Here is a 19,839-nt window from a genome sequence, read left to right on the forward strand (position 1 = left end):
GTGACCTTTTTAGCAGTTTCTCTCGAAAGGTTGTAGTGGCGTGACAAAGAGCGCTCCCTCAGGGAAAAAAAAAACAAAACAAAAACAACCCACCTTCTTTCATTCTCGGAACTGATGGGCCGGTAGACGCCTACTCAAGAGTCTACTTGGGGAGTTATAGGCGGCCGATAAACACGCGTGAAACAAAACGAAAGAAGAGAAGAGCGAGGAGCAAGAACAGAACCGGCATGCGCTGTATATGAGAGGAGGACCACTGTATGGCAGCGAAGAGAGAGGGTTAAAACTCCTCCTTCTTGCGCATTTCTTTGTGAGCGCTTACGACGGGCGAAGAGGGCGATAAAGCCCTTCGAGTCAAGTGCCGAGAATGGTGTGCATGCGCTTGCACACAAGAGACACGTTGTTTCGTAGCGAGGGCCACTTCGCGAAAAGGGCTCGTGCCACACCACTCTGGCCGGCCCTCACCGCCTCGGCCATACCAGTAGCACTGGCTAACGCTCCCAACAAGGGTGGCTTGATGCACGCTTTTTTCGTTCTCACACGCATCGAGGCACACTACTCCCGTTGATTACGCGCACAGAAATACTCAACCATGGATGGATGGATGGATATGGCTGTACCCTTTAGATCGGGCGGTGGCTAACGCCACCAAGCCGTAATACTTAGTGAACCAAAAACTAGATTTATTTTTTTTCCCTTAAATAGTGAGGTTGAGAATTCGTACTTTGCAGTGAAGGGTTTAATTTTCACTCGTGCCTTGACTTTAGCCACCAATCAGATAACCTCCTTCTAGTTAGGTCTACCCGCTTAAAGTCTATTTTGCCCTCCCTGTGCCTAAACCCCAGTGCTTTGAAAAACTCTGCGCCATCATCCTGAACTATAGGGTGAAGCCCTTTTACAGAACATTATCAAGTGTTCGGCAGTTTCTTCTTCCTCTCCGCACGCACTGCATACCGTGTCTACCCCTTTGTATTTGACCCGATATGTGTGGCAGCTTGGGCTAGTTGGTATGGCATGACGATAGTTATAGCGCGAGAACAAAACGACGACACAGAGGCAAGAAGGACACAGAGACAAGAAGGAACGTGTCGTGTCTTTCGAGTCCTTCTTGTCTCTGTGTCGTCGTTTTGTTCTCGCGCTATAACTATCGTCATGACCCGATATGTCTTGGTTCCAACGTGGAAGAAGCAGCGCCTCCTGTCGTACAGCATCGGACGCATATTCTGAAGGCATTGGTTCGGATGCCACCGACTCGAAATGATACTCTTACGTACACTAGATTTGATTCCAGTGTATGCCACAATTACTACAGTATTATTGAAACAATAATGAACGATGTGTCCCTGACAGCCTAGCCCCGGGCACAGCAACAACCATTGGGCAAATAAAGTTTATTCAACTCAACTCAACTGCCCCCCCCCCCCCCGCTTTCCCTTGTTCAATTGAACGTTGGCCTCGCTTGGTTGTGTCGTGAACATTCACACATGTAGTACACGCGTACATTGTGACTCACCCGAGGAAGGCGGGCGCCGTGCTGGGGCAGTCATCCACGGGCAGGTGGGCACGTGTTCCGCGAGCAGCAGCCGCAGCTCACCACCGCGCCTGCGCAAGAAACGAGAGAGAGACGTCAGGTATGCGATCGAACGTGGGGTGCAACAAATGACTTCATTCAGCCTTGCAAGGAGTACTATACTGAGCACAACGAGAGCGAATAGGCGGTTTTAGATCGGGGGAACGCATGCAGGACCTGCAGGTCCCACCAACGCCAAAGCAGACTCTGGAGTCTGGGTACTTGGTGACCGCATAACGAGTAAGCTTGAAGATCGCAGGGGCCCGGTATTCACAAGATACCCTTAACCGAGCGCCGACCGGCAGTAATTCTTAATAGTATCTTTTCTTGCTAAGAGTATCTTGCCTGACAGTAAGCAAAGCTACATTTACGAAGTTGATTGATTGATTGATTGATTGATTGGCATGTCGGGTTTAATTTCCCAAAACCACCATATGATTATGAGGAACGCCATATAGTGGAGGCCTCTAGAAATTTCGACCACCTGGCGTTCTTTAACGTGCACCCAAATCTCAGCACACGGGCCTACAGCATTTCCGCCTCCATGGGAAATGCAGCCGCCGCAGCCGGGATTCGATCCCGCGACATGCGGGACACATTCACGAAGTTATTAGCGGTCTCGTATAGTGCTTTAATCGTAATGAAAATGTCATTGTTGCAATATGTCGACGCGTTGACATCAGCGAAGGTCGAGAGAGGTAGCTAACAGAAGAGCGTCGAAGAGAGGCGGGCGTCATTGCAAGCAGCCTGAATCTCGGCACGCGCGAGCTCGTGTCCTCTGCTACTGTTGACACTCAGGCTTGTTCGCTTGCTTGCTCGTTCTATTTCATCGTCGTCTATTCTCCACTACAATACGCCGTTCTTCATCGACTGACGAAGCGGTTTATTGGTCATATACAAGCTTCGAAAGCATGTTAGGTGCGCAACTCCACTCGGTCTGGTTTTATCGGTGGCGGAGCTTATAGACATCTTGAATACGGCGCACGGAACACTAGGAGTGAAGAAATAGTGACAAACGCATACAACAAGCCATAGAATTTCATACAATAATATCTAGAGAGGAATCTGGCACTGCGATCGTGTACGTCCACGGGAATTATCGGAAGTACAGGCTTCGGGTTGGATAGGGTTAGCTAGCAAACTGTTTACAGTTTTTTTTTTTTTTTTACGGTTTTAGTTTCGTTCTTTGCTCAGCTCGGGTGGTGGGGTGCGGTAAAAAAGCACTGAGGCAGCGCCTTTGTTGTTCAAAGAGGCTGAAGGATTGAAGTTTGCAGCGACGTTGGAGCTTTACGAGTCGTATTTGACAGTTTAAACGAAGCGTTACCCACTCACCGCTGTGTATAGATGTAGCATTTCATGCCAGTGCAGGATACTGCACCTAGTTCATGTTTTTTTCACGAGCGTGCCTTGCATACACTCGTTTCGAATCAATTGCAAAGCTATGATGAAGCTAAGTAGGCGCACCATCACGCTCCGCTTACTCGAATTCACAACAGAACCAGAGGTGCATCGGGGGCAGACAACTTGGACAGACGCACCTTGCATGGCAGAAGACGAAACCTTATGTGTATGCCACTTAATACATTACTGTTATTTCTATAAATAGATAATTCGTGGTTACGAGAGAAAAAACAAGCATGTTTGTTTTCAAGCGTTGTAAAAAATAATTCATTAAATCTTGATGCCAAATCTGGAACGCAATGGTAGAGCAATGCATACCCTGATAATTAAATTTACCCAGGTTTCATTTTTTGCCGCCTCGTCACGAAAACTTTTTGCAATAAAGTCTGCATACAAACAAATAAAGCAACTTTCAATTAAGTACAAGTTCATATTACTTTGTTTTACACTCGGAAAAGAAGCGTCGCGAATCTTGGGAACGTAATCCATCCGAAGCCTCTACTACCCATAATTCCCATGGGGGTACAAGCACCGATAAAGGAGCCCACGTAGACACTAGCGCCAAATTCCCCTCTAGGTATCATTGTATGAAACTATGCAAAAAGCGTGGCCTCCGCGATCGGCTGCCGGCGCGCCGCCGGCAGCCGATCGCGGAGGCTACGCAACAAGCGAAGCAACCTTGAGAGGAGAAATAACCAACTAGCCCACGTCGCAGTTTCCTTCCAGCTTAAAAGCATGACCTCGGAAATGGCGGGCTTGCCATCTCGGAGGCAATGGCTTAAGGAGCAGTGTATCGTTGGCCAGCCACGTTCACTGAAACATATTTCTCTTCGGTACGGATGAAGTCACCAATCGCCGTTATGCGAAATGCGGGGCGCGCGCACACACATAGTCACTGACTCAAGAAACAGCGTCACAGCTCGGCAAGCAGCACCGGCGGGCGCGCGCACTTGGCAACGATTAACGCGAAGTCGGTCGGCAACAGACGCGCTAGTCGATCGACAAAAGGGACCTCGATGCGAAAAGAAAGGCGCGCATACATCATCCACGAGGGCGGAACGTCGGTCGAAAGACGGCCGGCCGCCCGAGCGGAGAGAGAAAAGTGGGGGAGTGCGCGAGCTACAGCGGCAGAAGCGCCCGCAGGATCCAGGCCATGCAAACGCGGCGTCTTCGTCCTCCTCGCGCGTCAAGAGAGCCGCGACAGGAACTTGACGTCAGGCGCCGACCTCGCTCACCAAAGGTATGCGTGCGACCGAGCACACCGTCGGCGATACTAGGGAGTTTTAGCTTGTACGTATACTTCTTTACGTTAACGTGTTACCGGATACCGTTTCGCGTTTACCGTCTTACCGGAACGGATATCTTTCAACGTGTTAGCTCCTCATACGTAAATTTTCACGTACGTACGTAAACGCGTATACCTTTACGTTTTCGCAAACCATAAATGGTGATGCTCACTGCATATAAACTGCATTAACCTTACATATGGTTAAATCACCATTGTGGTGAAATCACGAGACGTTCTTTTATTGCGTACAGCATCCTCATATGCGCGAAAGAGTGAAAAATACATGGCTAATGCAACGATGGTATCGACATCTTGTGACACTTCGTGCAACCACATTCATGAACACATTCTTACGCGTAATGTTTTTGAGGTGAAAATTATTAAAAAGGTAACTCATTTGTAATAACGGCGCTGTGCGTTTTTTGCATCAGACGTACAATGCTCAATATTTCTGCAATAACAATTTTGTGATTACCTGGTTCACTATCGCCACGCTAGATGGCACCACCTATCCAGCTTCTCTGGAATTCGCACGTTTACGGCATTTATGTCCTAGACCATTCTAGCTTTGGTAATCCGGCTGAAACAATGTAATGGCCATTGGCGCTCGCACTTCAGCTACTTCTGCTTATAGCAACTCGACGGTTCGAGTCCCCGCAATGCGCATACCACGAGTTTCTACGAACGAAGGCGTATTTGCGAGATAAGGTTGTAAACGTAAAGTCTATATGGCAGGAAACGTAAACTTTTAAACCACATCCGGAGGGAAACGTAAAGGTTTACGTTCCGTAAAGACCCGCGCATGCGCAGATTCTATCCGGTATCCGCTAACACGGTAACGTAAAGAAGTGTACGTACAAGCTAAAACTCCCTACTAAGAAAACGCGAAACGGGACGGACGGAAAGAAGCTGCCTAGTGGCTACCGCATATACGCAAATAGTAAATTCAAGCACTACAAAGTGGACCAGGGTCACCATTTCGGGCTGGTCGATACACATCGTCGAAAAATGTGCGATTCGGCTCGGAGCAACTTCACGAGTGGAATCAGTGGTGGAACGAGACACCCCTGTAGACCAATAACGTTGTAGCCGAACAAACAATTTACATCAAACTCGATCGACAAGGTTTTCTAAGCATATAATCGCAACATCGGCCAATTACGACATACACATTATGTTCTAATTTTTCCACCAATTCCGATTGCAATTAACTGTGTACGGCCATGAGGAGATAACATTTTGTGCCGCGGCTTATTCTGCCCAAATCAACGACGTGTCATAAAGAAGCCAAACTCCATCGCCTCGATATCAGACCACTTTCGCAAAACAAGATCCTGTGACCCCGGGTTTCACATGGGCCGCGAAGACCCTACAGTGTTTCTCGAAGACGACCGAACTGCACGAACGTTTGCGAACTATACCAGCCCGCGTACGTGTTGTGTGTGCGGAGACCTGTCTCTTATTCGCAATGCGTGCCACTGTCAACAACAACAACAAAACAATATAGTTTAACGCGTGCAATGCAGTGCAATGCCCTATCCACACTGTTGCCCCTACCTCGTCCACTAGTAGGGCAGCCAACCGAGTGCACGCATGATTGATCGACCTCCCAGCATTCCCTCTTCGTTTCTCTCTCACCGCGTATGCCAGTAGCCACCAAATCAGACATACAAGCACGTCAGAAGACGTGTTTCGTATATATATATATATATATATATATATATATATATATATATATATATATATATATGACTGGGATATTCTGGAGACGTTAATCTATTGATATAGATATACTCCAACTCTTTTTCGCAAGCTTATACGAGAAGCTGCCTCCTAAGCTTCTTTTCTCCAACGTCATAAACGGTACGTCCAGTTATAAACGGAGTAGGATAGGATAGGAAAGTATCGTACAGTGAGAAAAAGAACCACTTCACCCGATCTGCCATTCATTTTTTTTTTCTGCTCCAAGTTGTATCAGCTACAAGCACTCCTTCGGCTTACGCCTTTCATCGCACGTGCCCGCACAAATCTATAGAGCCGATGATCCACTTCCTTCCCTGTGTGTGGAGCTTAAAAGGAGAGAAAGAGAAAAAACATAATAAAGACGAGTGACAAAGAACGATACGCGGCGATACGAGCGACGGGAGAGAAAAATCTTCAATCGAACTGCCGCGAACACCTCCCACGCCACGGGGAGGCTTTAGCGAAGCAAATCTCGACGTGGAGATTGTCGTGATCGAAACAAATAAGGTACCTTCGCTGCGCGCCAACATACAGCGCAGGCTCAATAAGGAAAAAAAAAAAGAAGAACCTACAGCAAGTACTCAGTTGTAGTGGCTGAAAAAGCAAAGCGCATCGACAACGTACACACCATATAGAGTCTACTACCGATGCGACGAAATTGGGTGGTCATCCGCGCGCGGGAAGCAAATAGGGGGATTGCCATAGCAGTCACCGAGGAGAGAATCGAGGCCCTCTGGAAGCGGCGTTATATCAGCAAGAACACCACGGAAGAGAGCCACTGAGGAATGAATGAATGACCTTGTAAGGAGAAGCTCACCCGACAGGATGGGTGTGCGGGTAAGGACGGACGGCGGAACAAAGCGGGCCATGGGAAGGGAGGGGGGGGGGGGGAGGAGCTCACGTTCAATTAATAAACTTCTCGCATATGCAGCGGTGGCCGGCGGCTTTCATCCATACCAATGGCGCGGGCAGGAAGGGGAACCAACGTGTGTTGTAAGGCAGCCGAGCATGGCTTTAAAAAATAACAATAATAAAGTGAGGGCAGATGGGGGGGATCAAAGAAAGGGTATACAGCAATCGAGGTATCGACTGAGCTTCTCGTTCCCATAGAAACGCGGAGGCGTTCAGGTATCTCATTTGAGCCCCGCGAATGTCCGGCGATCCCCGAACCGACCACTGCGTCGCTTGTCGCTGCCGACGGGTTGTGCGGCAACGTAGAAGGTTACCTAAACGAAGAAAAAAGAGAGATGAGAAGAAAGAGGAGGTCAGAGAGAGAGGGAGATATTAGGGAAAGGCAGCGAGGCCAACCGCAATACACCACGGATGCTGAGCCGTGATGCGGTTTGTAGAAGAAATCAGCGCATTTACTAAGTACCACGCAGTTAACCACAGACATTACTGGTCTCCATTACATTTGGTTGAAGGGAAACGAGACGGAAGACGCACGAGAGGGGAATAACGGACGCGAGGTGCGCGAAAATGACTAGTCTGTATAGCAGGCTAGAAGTCAGTGGATGCCTACTAAAAAAGAGTAAAAGAAGAGATGGCGGTTAGCGGTTAGGAGCAAACGGGTAACATATGCAACTTTTATATATAGCGCGGCCTCCAATCATTTTCGAACGGTCAAGCAGCGAGTGGTGGAGTGAGCGTGCGTTCGGAACTCTGGATCACAGTGGTGTATGAAGTGACAGCTATATTATACAACAAAACTAGTCAGAAGGATGTTGCAACAGATCGGCGGTTCACAAAACACAGAACGAGAAAGTAAAGTGACGTGTTTATTCGAAATTGAACTCGTCCACGTTTGTGCTGGCTTATTCGTCGCAAACCAATTATAAAGCCACCACGGCACTGTGCTACTCGAAACTGTTGATTACTTCGATCTATAGAAGCGGTTGCTTTGAACACGCACGCGCAGGTCCTTATACACTCGATCACAAGCGTGCCTGCAGTGGCGGGCAAATGTTTGCTGAGCACGGCACCACCAAGAAATGATGATTTATTACACCACGGCTCTACGACGTAGAATTGCTTCCGTGCGACGCATTTGTCAAAAACGCGCACTGTTGCACAACCCGACTTGTATACCGACGTATTCAGCTTGCTAAGAAAAAGAAAGTTGGCCACGTTCCCCAGCCCGCCTCTGTACTTTGGCTCGTCACTGTGTAATCTTGGTCCGCGAGCGCTCCGAGCGCGTTGCTGAACAAGCAGGCAACCCAGACTCAATAGTTCAACCTTCAGAGAAGAATTACAAGTGTATTGTATTATAGAAGTGTAGCCCTATAAAATGAGACGTGACAAGCTTGAACTGTTTGTATCGGTAGCGTATAGCCAGGGCGTGGCACTCAAGAATCCGTGCACCCCCCCCCCCCCCCCACCCACTTGAAATTATTTTCGCCATGCATACAAAACGCAAAATGACCATTTGCCTGCCTCACCCCACTTTATATTAAAGAGGTAACCGAGACCCCCCCCCCCCCCCCCCCACCACCCCCCACCCGCTATCGAAAGACAACCCTGGTTAATAGGTGTCCCTCGTTTATTTTTATGCGCTAGACGATTTGATGCACGAGTGTCCAGCAGTTCGTGAATACGCACACGCATTCAATGAACTCGGTGGCATCTTGTATTTGTGTTCTAACCACTGAGCTGTTCTAAAATGTCGCACATCGCGTGAATCGTGACTGTTTCAGCATTCGACGGCATCATGTAAGCGTAACAATAATAACTACAACACAGCAACTACAGGAAGCAGCAATCAATCGATCCTGCGCCTTCTGTATGTCTGTACTGTGTAACGCAGGGTCACGTTTCCCCTTTCACCGCCATAGGCGCGCGTGACGATGGTAATCAAAATGATAATGATGATGATTATGCCAAGTGATAATGCACGTGTTATCTCTAGCCCATCATATACAATCGCGCGCCTACAGTTCACTGTCCGATAGTTTTCACATGATGCATCTGGCTCGATTATTTTAGGGTCGAAGCTTCTTAAGGCGTAGGCTTGTCCGCTGTAGTTGTCCGTCATAGCCTATGGCCTCCGGGATTCAGTGATGGAAGCGACATTTTGCTTTTTGGAGCACATTCTGGAGTAGAAAAAATGGTGCTTTGCAGCAGGCTCAAGTGTCTTCGGAGCAGAAAAAAAAAAAAATGCTGTAGCTTAAGTGTTCATATAGGTGTTTTCGGAGCAGATGCATGTTCCTAACGACTCCCGAAGTCTAAAAAATCATTTAGACATCTAATAAGTATTTATATTCATTATTATACATGTATGTTAGTATGCAGCTAGTATACAAACCGTATAGTAGCATAGCCAAAACACGTTGGTGGGCTAGTTGGTTTGAATCCATTAAGAGTGAGTAAGCGCACAACAGACAAGGACGTAGAAGAGACAGACACATACAGAGCGCTACTTTCAACTGATGGATCAGTTGAAAGTAGCGCTCTGTATGTGTCTGTCTCTTCTACGTCCTTGTCTGTTGTGCGCTTACTCACTCTTAATAGTAGCATAATTGGTGTAAATCATGGGCGGGGGGGGGGGGGGGGGTTAAGGGAGTCCGGGCTTTTCTTGTCTTCAGGCTGGGGAGGACAGCCCTTAGAAGCAAGTGTCCCCATAAAGGATTAGCTTTAGCACGTGATATACTTATGTTAACAGTAAAGTATAGCGCAATCAACTTTTTAAAAGACTTTTTATCTTTTACTGCGTACCTGTGTAAACTCTCAACTGTGCGAACTATGGAAATCTAAAAAAGGTGAAAAAAAAGAGACTGAATATAACAATAATCGCTCGAACTCGGACAACATGCTCGCTTTTTTCCATTTTATTTGAAAGCATGATTCAATTTATATAAATAAAAATATCTCCCATATTAAATATACGAATTGGACACCATGGCGTGACATGTGTCACCCCTTGAGATTTATCGGAATGCACGCCACTGAGTAGCATACTAAGATGATAGTGTATATACCTTGCTCTTGGTTTCACTTAGGCTCACGGGATGGTCCTGTGGCTCAAATTCATTCTTTTTTTATTTTGCCAACTCCATTTCGAAGCAGGTTTGGAGGAGTTATTATCAAACATTGCGCTTTGGCGCAGCATAGAGCAGCATTTCTCTTTTGGAGCAGTTTGGGGCACTTGGAGGAGCACTTCCATCCCTGGAGATTGCGGGCGCTTGGCGGTTTCTCTCGGGCCGTCCTAATCGCACGTAGAGCGCGCATTTCCAGAGGTGGGCGTGGCCCCCCCCTTTTTTTTTCTCCGCACCACAGCGCTCTTCCTGTCGGTCGAAAAGGCTGCCGCGCTGTTGGCGGAGCTTCTATGTGCCGAGAAAAAAAAAATGCTTTTGCGCATTTATATGACGTTGTGTTCGTTTGGAAATGTCCGGTCAAGGTGTACGAGAGGCAAAGTCAACGCTGGGGCGTTTTATTTTTCAAACGGGGTTCTTAATTTGCTGTAGATTCACGCCGCTCATATTAGAACAGTTAAAATTGTGATTCCTCTGCAAGAGATCCGCGTGTCTTCGAAACTATACTTCGAAGCTCGCGGGCTGATATTAGAACAGTTAAAATTGTGATTCCTCTGCAAGAGATCCGCGTGTCTTCGAAACTATACTTCGAAGCTCGCGGGCTGTAAGTAGGGGGGGGGGGGGTCACTGGCGAAAAAAGAAAGAAAACTGGCAGCCCGATCCGCAAGCGAGGTCAGAAGAGAGCCGTTTCTATGGATTACTTTTTACACTCGATTGAATGGATGCTTATTGTTCTCATTGAACTAGACCTGCTTTTCGTTGTAACGTTGCTTCGAGAATTCTCGCATACCCCCTAATGTAATCAGAGTTGCGCCACGACGTGGTTTTATTGCTTCTTAGAAGCGTTCTTCCACTTCCTCAGGCTCACACGCCTGCCGTCCAGCCGTGTTCCCCACGACGGGTCTCCCCTATAGATGAGGCACGTTCAGTGGGTCTTCTCAACGAGGAGCAAAACGCTGTTCGGCGCGCGAGACATAAATAAACAAAATCACGGCACATGCACGGCACATGCACGGAGTGAATGATCAGTGGGGTGAAGCGTCCACCCAACTTGTCCGTCCGTGCATTCGTTGGTCCATGCGTCGGTCAACTCTTATCATACTATACAGCACGCATCAGACGGACGGACGCTTGGCCACACTCCAAGTATGTTGAAGAATGTGAGAACGAACATCGAGATCTTTTGCTTGTTGAAGAAGAACGCCGCACGCGTTCAGAGTTCTGTGTGTCTGGTAGGAAACACTGCGCGTTGCATATGAATGACAATTCACACTTTTTCTTCTCCAGTATAGTCTACCTCGACGATTACTTGGTTTCCTGAAGGACGCCGTTCGGCCGCATGTGCGACCCTTTGATTTGGATACAGTCGAAATAACTGTAAATGAACACGATACTGATATTGCCATTATGCTACCAAACCATAACCAAAATACAGTAACGAAAAAGGGAGACGATGATAACTCAAGCACTTTCGCTGTGAAGGACGTAGGGAGTAAATGCAGGTCGGCTAATCGAAGCCTTTCAAAATGTTCGGGCAAAATTACTTGTCACAATAATAAGTGGTACGAGCACAAGTGGCATTCGGTTGACCGCCTGATAAATATCGGTACGCCATAAAACAGTAAAATGATCTCTAACGATAGGAGGGCAATATAATTCAACGACAATAGCTAGCCCCACTTTTCACCCACATACGTGTCTCCAGAAAGGGGGGAATGCCAGAATGCCTCTGTCACAGACCAAATAATGCCTCCTTGCAATGATCTACATAAGAAAGATTCAGCAGTTGCCATGCTATTATTCGCCAATTGGACCGAAATAAAAGCAGTAATAGAAAAAAAAAATTACTTGCCTTCAGTGCAGCCAGAGCATTTGACGGTGATTTTTTGCTCACACGCAAGAAAAAAAAAAAACATGCACACGCTGAAATCCCGCGCACTCTGCTTTCTGCCGTGGTCTGCGCCACTCGAGGAACCACATTAAACGCGCCCCTCGCGGCAGCAGGGCGCGTGAGGCGATACTCGCTGGTTTTGCTGGGAAGCGCGGCAATTGGGACGGCCGCAGAGAACCACGCCGCGCGCCCACAATCTCGGAGGCAATGCATAGCCACCTCTTTAGCCACTACACCCCTAGTACGCGGAGTGTTCACTAGATGGCGCTCGCATCATTCGTATACTGGAATTGATCTTTAGATGGCGCGAAGGCGACAGACAAACAGACAGACGGGCGGACGGAGCAATCTCCATCATGATTTACTTCGTGGATATGACGTATCGACTGGGGGAAATTCACGGGTTCCCGATGTACCTCCGAAGCTTCGCCCACTGATCATCATTGACATCGTGAATATGCTGCAATTTTGTTTTATTTGATACACTTTCCCGGTGTATTTTGTTTTGCTCGAGTCGGTCAACGCGGTTTTTATTTCGCCTCCGAGTTCGTTCGGCGTCTGAAGGACTCGCCACGTCTCATACTTGTCGTTCTTTTTCTCGCCCCCCCCCCCCTCCCCGTCCTCGTCCTCTGGCAATGAGCATCGCGCGTTGCGTGCGCGGACTAGTTTCTGCCCTTTCCTTTGACAGCCTCGTCTTCGCGGTGTGTAGGCTGCTAGGCGGCGGAGGCGTCGGCGCACGCGGATCCAGTTGCGGAGTCTTCTCCGGTATCCGAGACACGTAGCCACGCTTTGTTCGACGCCTCGTCGTCTCGCGCTTCGCGGTGCGCTGCCTCCACGTGGCTCGAATGACTGTTTTCCCAGCCACAGGGTTCGTTCCCTCCTGCCCCCCTCTGCTAACGTTACTCGCAGTTCAGTCATCTGACTGCGGTGCAAGAGACGGGACAATGGCCCTCTCGCTGTGCTTACAGCTTCATCGCGGGGTAAGGTATACCTGGTGCCTCGTGAGAACGAGGCGCACGGCGCGCACGCACGCACGCACGCACGCACGCACACACACACACGCACACACACACACACACACACACACACACACACACACACACACACACACACACACACACACACACACACACACGCGCGCGCGAGCGTAGACGTCGCACACCCTCCTGGAAATTTCCATATGCCATACCATTTGGCACACGTAGCAGCCCCCTGCGTTGTTGCCGCTTGTCGGGTTCAGCAGAAGAGCCAGCCTGTTAACCATGCAATACTACTTGGATTCACTTTTATATCGCACAATCAATAAGGACAAAAGGAGAAAAGAACGACACGGAGAAATCGTTGTTTCTCGCAGTTTTTCTTCCTACCGTGCGCTGTAAAAGTGAACACGAGTTACAAACACGTTCAAGCACACAGCCTTTCTATAGGCGGAGAGGGGGCAAGGAAAAGGGACCGTGGGATAAGAATTTCGCGCGGATATAGTGCGAAATTGTCATTCGGAAGTCCTTCGAGGCTTCCCAGTTGACGAAAGCATTTCCCCCTATTAGGGACAAAGGAAAGACGCCGATCTCGGCTTCTAATCCTTAAGGCAGTCTTCTCAGGGCCGTATTCACTATTAGGGCCTTACCCCGAGTTTTGCCCAAGTGTACCCTCTACATGCGTTCTAAAGGCACAAAAATGGTAACGCGGTAAAATATTACGACAAAATTGATCCATGAATGCTGTCAAAGTAGTACATCAAGCGCAATATAGGCTTACAACCAATAAGAAAAACTTGAGGTATAAGGCTGAGGATGGTTTGTGAATTGGGGGCTTCAACTGGAAAAGCTCTTCGATTGCGTGTGTGCAAGAGGGCGAGGTAGGTGCGGTGTGATAGAAGCATAATGAAAGCGAAAGGGACGTTTAAGAGCAGCAAAACTAGAGCACTGTCTTGTTAAAGTGCTGTTGAAGGGATCCGTGCAGATCGGGAACTTAGTTTGTCACTGTAGCGTTTTTTTTTTTTTTCACACTTTCGACCCCCCTCGAAGAATCGCGGGAAGCGCGAAGCAGCCGCAGTCGCGATAAGCGCCTCTCGAACATATTTCGACCCCAATACCAGCGTCACGCCGCGGACTGCAGATTGCGTTTCGACCCGATCATCATTGAATTGTTCAACCGCGATTGGCTTCCTTCTGAAACTTGCGTAAGAAGCCAATCACGATTAAGAAATTCGATTCGGATCATGGCCGATCGCGATCAAAAGTGACACTGGAACAACGGAACGAAATATACTGCCGTCACGACCATACCCGCATGCAGCAGAGGCTCACGAATTGCTGACAAGTTCGCTTAACAGTGCTATCACTATCCCGACGCCTCTCTGATATTTAATCATGTGTCAGATAAACTATACTTATTTCTTGTGCATCTTGATTATACCTCTAAGTAAATCAACGTTATCTCCTTCCGTATAACGTAACGCCCCTCTCGACTTGATTACCATGCATATCGCCTTTCAGGGCAAGGGCAGTACGACGACAACGTGAGTGCAGCGCCATAAAGATCACTTTCGAAGAGCGAAAAGCAGTGGCGTATTCGAAATAGAATCGTTACGCCAAACGCGCACTGGCCCCAAATCAATTTCTCAACGTTACGTGTCCGCAAAGGACGTAAAACAGGACGAGGACGAACGTAACGCGACCCGAAAGGGCATGCATACATACATATAAGGCGATCGGTTTACGGCCAAATCACACGAGACAAGTCCAACCGGTGAGGTGCATGGTATATACGATGTGCCGGGAACACTAGATACAGCCTATAATTTTGCGGAACGAGGTCGTAAAATAGTACGCCTCCGGTGGTATCGGTGGCTAGCAGCACTCGAATAATGGTGCGAAATTCGCACAATGCCGCGGATCGGCGAGGCATTTTTTTACGTGCACTGCAGGACGAATCGAAATATTGGGAAAACCACTTCACGACACGAGTGCCTGTGTCTTGCGACAGCTCAAGCTCCATTTCTTTCTTTTTTTTTTTATTCTTGCGAATTCCCCAACTGCGTAGCGCGACTACACGTTTTATTACCTGTTGTGCCCTCTTTCCATTTTTTCCAAGCGATAATATCGGTTATCTGCTCTATGCGCGTTTCGAGGCTTGCTGCCTGTTTCCTCCTGAATATTTATCGCATAAATTACATTTCTAATCCACACCCGTCTTTTTTTGGTTCACTAACATTAATAATTGTTAGAATGCAACGTCTCAAAACCACCATTTGATTGCGAGAGACGCCGTATACAGTGCAGGGCTACGGCGATTGTGCCACCACCTGTTTTTTTTTTTTTTTGACGTGCACCTAAATCGAAGCACACGGGCCTCAAGCATTTTCGCCTCCATCGAAAATGGAGCCACCGCAGTCGGCATTCGAGGCAGTCGACTTTTTTAGTCGCTCGACCAGCGTGGCTAATGTTCCTTAACGTTAACCTGCAGTCAATCTAAGGCAAAGCGTTGTATAACAAGTAAACTGATATAAATTGTTAGTAAAAGTTACGGTCTTGTCTTCTTATCACCCTCATTTTTGTTTGGGTCAACAACGAGTGTTCACTAATTCCATTGCATAAATGTAAATAGTGTTCCCTCCTACACAACAGCCACACGGGTCCACCCGCCCAAACACGTCTCGAATCAACCTACAAAGCACATCGTTACTGAGGACTTCAATCTAAAGGTGGCGCACCCCGTAACATTGGCACCACCACAGGGACGTGTACGAGGAATACATCATTGCACCCACTGCGGAGACGTACGTTTGCCAGCTCGACTGTACATCAAATATAGCGAAACACCGTGAGACCATAGAGTTTCCTAAAATTAACTAGAAGGGACTCTGGCGCTGCGATCGTTCAGCGACCGTGGGAATGATGGGTAGTACACACATTTGTCTCGTCTTCGTACTTGCGGGTGACGAATCGTACTTGCTGCCTCTTTTATTGCTGTGTTTCGGTTTTGTTTTGATAGAACGATTCAACCCTTTTGAACTTCGTGACCCAATTCGGAAAGGAAAGTCTAAAAGAATATGGTGATGAAGCGCAACCGCTAAACATTTGCCGATTTCTGTTTCGGGAGAAAACACTTTCAAGCCGGCTACACGAATGCACACGGAGCCAAAAGCAGGCCAGAAGTACGAAGTTTAGACGAATCTGTGTAGTACTACCCATCATTCCCGTGCTCGCTGAAGCGCCGTGCGTTGCAGCTCCCGCCGACACTAGCGCCAGAGTTCCCTCTATAATGTATATTAGGAAACTCTACGCATGAGACGACCGCGCGCGAACAACAGAGCTGGCGAAGCCTAAAAATGGGAAGCCGGCTTTGGCAGCCGCGCGCGTGGCGCAATCGAGGAAGAAGAGGTAGGCGATGCCGTGCTAACACACGATGCACCGCGAGCGAGCGAGCGGGAGCCTCTGCGGCGGTTTCGACAACGCACGCATGCGTGCAGGTGCTCGCCGACGTGTAGTACATGCCTTCGCAGCGAGAGGTCGGTGCGATGCCCCGGCAAGTAAGGGACTTTACCGGCAAGTCAGGCCTCGGAAACTCTCAAAGTTCAAGTGCTCACCTGTAGGGGGCGAAAAAATCAACCGCGGCGCGTTTTTGTTTCAAACACCCAGAGTGGATCTACTGACCTCTCTCGCCACTCACGCTATTGCACTTTCTTGTACTGGTAGGTGTTCTGTGGGCAAGTGCCGTACTGCGTGAGTATAGCGGCGAGCAGCCCGAACGCGCGGGGCGGATATTCTTGGCGTCCGAGGACGCGCTCCTGCATGCCGTGCACCGCTGCTGCTTCAGGCCGCCGGCGAGAAATATCCGCAAGCGCCCATGCAGCACACGGTGCGCCACTTCTCTTACGGACGACCCCCTTCTTTTTCGGCCACGTATAGGCGAGCGCACGCACACACGGACGCCCACAAACATTCTCGCCTCACATTCTCACGAGTTCTCGACACGCTTCGCGAAGTAAGCGAAGAAGAGAAAGCGAAGCCGTCGACACTTATTAAGACCACGACCCGAGAGCCGTCAGTCGTGAAATTCGAGGCGTAATTGCCGCGCAGCTTGCTGCGCAAGCTTTGAACGACGTTTTTTAAAGCTTTCCTTTTTGTTTCTAATGCAAGCAATATAAACTATAGCCAGCCACGTTTAGTTAAAAAAATTTTCTATGTCAATTAAAACTAAAAAAAAACGACAACTAAAAACTGACTCAACATTTCGGGACTGCTTCATTCCCTTCTTCAGGGGTGACTGTTCTCTTTACTTTATAGGAGAGAAAAAAAAAAACGTGGCTACATCTGTTATATCTTTCAATGAAATCGGTAATTAACAAAGTTGACGCAGGCGGTCCAGTGCGAGCGACAAACTTTATTATGAAACTTCGCAAAAAACCAACGGTGACAAAGAAGAACAGAAAAAAAAGTCAAACAGGCGCTGTTTTCTGTCCCTCTGTGTTTCCGTTCGCTTTCTTTAAACTCACCTATCATACCACTCTTCGACAAACTTCCTATTCTCCCATCTTACCACTCTTCGACAAACTTGCTATACGGATGCACACACAGCAACAGCCACGTTCTGCGTGCCGGAACAGTGCTTGAATAAAGTAATAAATTCCGGGGTCATCGCGAACCACAACACAATAAGGAAGCACGCTGCACATAACGGGGGACTACCGAGTAATTTTAAGTATACCTGGGGTGCTTAAACATTTTACCTTAACGTAAAACAAACGTTTTTTTATTTTTATTTTTTTTTTTTTTGCATTTGGCCCCGTTGAGAAGCGGCCGCAATATATGCGCAAATCGAACACGCCTCCTCTGGCTTAGCAGCGCTACCAAGAGGACGCGTGTTCGATTAAAAAGAAAAAAGAATAGAAAAATGAAGGCGGAGAATGTACATGAACATTGTTCACCTTCCTTTTTTATTTTTTATGGCACGATGTTCATAAAGTTCACGCCAGAAGACCCAACCACGAGACCGCAAAGTCGAAAACTCGCATGCTCTGCAAAAGCCACATTCTCTTTCCATTCTAACCGCGGAGGGGGAGGGGGCTCAATGCGGAAAGGTGAGTACAAATTTCTGCCGTAACGATCACACAGCGCAGGGTCTCGGTATTGGTCCTATTCGGGCCTCGACCGACAAGGCAGCCATTGGCAGATGCATCTGGTTTCCCAATTAATTAAATCTGCAGCTAAAGTATGTGTAAAAAATGCGTTTGGCGGGAAAGCAATCATGCGGGTATGATCGGCTATGGCAGCTTATGTTTTTTTTTTCTTCGAAATTTCGTTCAGCCCTTTCAAATCGCACGATCTTGCGGTCTAGCAAATAAACCAAGATTCAAGGTGAAGAGTTTTCTTCTACGCGCAAGAGCTCGCAATTATTACGCCCCTGTGAAATTGAACTTACAGTAGCCTTTGCCCGTTGGGAAAGCAAAATTTTTCGCGAACCTGGAAAAGTTAAAGCGTAATAGGTAAAGCCAAAATAACGTGTAAATAAACCGCACCATGAACTGAGGTAACGCGCAAGTTCATGTGTTACTGGAGTATAGGCTTTAGGCGCTAATTTTTTTCTTCTTGCACGAATACAGCAGGAAAGACCCGAGTTACTACACCACCAACGATGCAGCAGCGGCTGCACGACCGCAGAGCCAGGTTACTCCCTAACAACTTCATCGGGAAACTCAGCGTGAATAAAAAGGGGCGTGCGCACGTCAAGCGCAGGATACGAGTAAAAACACTCTAGCTGACAAGTTGTTGTTCGAGGCACACAGAGGGCGAAAATAGCTCGCAGTGCGTGGTGGTGGCAGCGCGGTTCAGCAGCGCAGCGGTGGAAGAGGTCAAAGAAGAAGGAAAATGACGACAATGCCAAAGGAATGAATGAATGAATGAATGAATGAATGAATGAATGAATGAATGAACCTTTCACGACCACGCTGTAGAGGAGGCACCCTCAAAGATTGTGAGGAAAAGGGAAGAGGGGGATCATCCTGAATGAATACACCTTTGACAATGAGAACGGAGAAGAAGTAGAAGGGCAAAAGCGCGCAAAGTAAAAGAAAGAAGAGGTCTAACCCGAATGAATCAATGAATGAAATCAACCTCTGAAAACGACGACGACGAAGAAGAAGAGGGCCAAACAACGAAACGTTCCTTTCCTCAGTGAGGAAGCCTTCATTTTTGTGAGGCCGCCTTATGTCACTCTGAAAGCTTCCTCACTGAGGAGCCCTCGGTGAAGGCTTCCTTGGCGCTTCCTCAGCTTAAGGTTGCTTTGGGGCTACCTTCGTGCGCTGTTAGGTCCGCTCCTTGCCCTGAACGAGCGCTTCGCCTCACAGCTAGCCCACGTGATGTTTTCGTTTTCGAGGCAACCCTCCCACCCCACCTCTGCGGGGAGACACGAGCGGCGAGCGTGCGTGCACGGTGCCAGGCACGACGGCGCGCAGTGTTGCTAGAATGCACCACGTTTTGCGCTCGACTACGGTGGCTTTTCACATTCAGTAATCGTAGTTGGAAGAAAGCGTACACGCGTCTCTATATTAACACTTCAATTTGGAAGTGATGTGGTGACCCAACTTTTTTTTACAGAATAAACGCTTGTCAGCAAAGCTTATATTCGATAATCTCGAACGCAGGAGTGCGGCAGCCATTCCTCCCGCGAGGACGGGTTAAGGGAGCTTTCAGAGTACGCTTGCTTCCTCCGTCGGTACTTGGTTGTAAGGAAGCCTCACGTAAGGAGAGGACGCGGTCAAAGGAAAGGAACGTTTCGTTGTTTGGGCCTAAAGAGCCTGAAAGAATGCGAGAAAACAAAAGGAAGGAGACTATCCCGAATGAATGAATGAATGAATGAATGAATGAATGAATGAATGAATCTCTGATGACAAGGGCGACGACGACGGAGAAGGACG

General features: G+C 48.1%; 1 protein-coding gene across 2 annotated transcripts in view; it reads right to left on the reverse strand.

The window, feature by feature from the left end:
* LOC119178453 (protein tyrosine phosphatase Meg) overlaps positions 1-19,839 on the reverse strand; it is a 365,579-nt gene that overhangs the window by 235,874 nt on the left and 109,866 nt on the right. For both annotated transcript variants that reach the window (XM_037429656.2, XM_037429658.2), the window contains exon 2: positions 1,511-1,599. The gene's annotated coding sequence lies outside the window, so the exon portion shown is untranslated. The remainder of the gene's footprint in view (positions 1-1,510; positions 1,600-19,839) is intronic.

The sequence above is a fragment of the Rhipicephalus microplus genome, chromosome 1 (genome assembly GCF_043290135.1).
Source record: "Rhipicephalus microplus isolate Deutch F79 chromosome 1, USDA_Rmic, whole genome shotgun sequence".
Taxonomy (NCBI): Eukaryota; Metazoa; Arthropoda; class Arachnida; order Ixodida; family Ixodidae; genus Rhipicephalus; species Rhipicephalus microplus.